Genomic DNA, 1,422 nt, shown 5'->3' with positions numbered 1-1,422 from the left:
TGTTTGCTCGTGGGACTCCTGAGGCAGCTGACGAGTACCGGCAGGGCAAGCGGACTGCAGCCCGGGTGATGGTGGAGGCAAAAACTCAGGTCTGAGAGGAGTTCGGTGAGGCCATGGAGAGGGACTATTTGTTGGCCTCGAAGAAATTCTGGCAAACTGTCTGGTGCCTCAGGAGGGGGAAGCAGTGCCCTGCCAAAACTGTTTACAGTGGAGGTGGGCAGTTATTGACCTCAACTGGGGACATCATTGGACAGTGGAAAGAATACTTCAAGGATCTCCTCAACCTCGGTGTCACATCTTCCGGTGAGGAGGCAGAGGCTGAGGGCTCGGAGGTGGACTCGTCCATTACCCAAGCTGAAGTCACCGAGCTACTTGAGAAGCTTCTTGGTGGCAAACCACTGGGGGTGGATGAGATCCACCCTGACTACCTTAAGTCTGCGGATGTTGTGGGCCTGTCTTGGCAGACAAGCCTCAGCAATAGCGTGTGGTGGTTGGGGACAGTGCCTCTGGACTGGCAGACCAGGGTGGTGGTCCCTCTTTTCAAGAAGGGGGACCGGAGGGTGTGTTCCAACTACAGGGGGATCATACTCCTCAGCTTCCCCAGGAAAGTCTATGCCAGGGTACTGGAGAGGAGAATTCAACCGATAGTTGAACCTCGGATTCAGGAGGAACAATGCATTTTTTGTCCTGGCCATGGAACAATGGACCAGCTCTATACCCTCTTCAGTGTGGTGGAGGGTTCATGGGAGTTTGCCCAACCAATCCATATGTGTTTCATGGACTTGGAGAAGGCATTCAACTGTGTCCTTCACGGTGCCCTGTGGGGGGTGCGGGGCCCTTTGCTAAGGGCTGTCTGGTCCCTGTACAACTGGAGCAGGAGCTTGTTACGCATTGCTGGCAGTAAGTCAGACTTGTTTTCGGTGCATGTTGGCCCTTTGTCACCGGTTCTGTTCATCATTTTCATGGACAGAATTTCTAGGTGCAGCCAGGGGCCAAAGGGAGTCTGGTTTGAGGACCTCAGGATCTTGTCTCTGCTTTTTGTGGATGACGTTGTCCTGTTGGCTCCATCAAGCCAGGACCTCCGGCGTGCACTGGGACGGTTTGCAGCCGAGTGTGAAGCAGCTGGGATGAGAATCAGCACCTCCAAGTCCGAGGCCATGGTTCTCAGTTGGAAAAGGGTGGCTTGTTCCTTTTGGGTTGGTGGGGAGTTCCTGCCTCAAGTGAAGTGAAGGAAGGATGGAACGGGAAATTGACAAGCGGATTGGTGCAGCTTCTGCAGTAATGCAGTCGATGTACCAGTCTGTCGTGGTGAAGAAGGAGCTGAGCTGTAAGGCGAAGCTCTCGATTTACCCGTTGATCTACGTTCTGACTCTCACCTATGGTCATGACCAAAAGGGCAAGATCCCAGATACAGGTGGCCGA

This window comes from Monopterus albus, unplaced genomic scaffold (genome assembly GCF_001952655.1).
Source record: "Monopterus albus unplaced genomic scaffold, M_albus_1.0 scaffold497.1, whole genome shotgun sequence".
Taxonomy (NCBI): domain Eukaryota; kingdom Metazoa; phylum Chordata; class Actinopteri; order Synbranchiformes; family Synbranchidae; genus Monopterus; species Monopterus albus.
The sequence above is the reverse complement of the archived record's forward strand: the minus strand, read 5'-3'. Positions refer to the sequence as shown.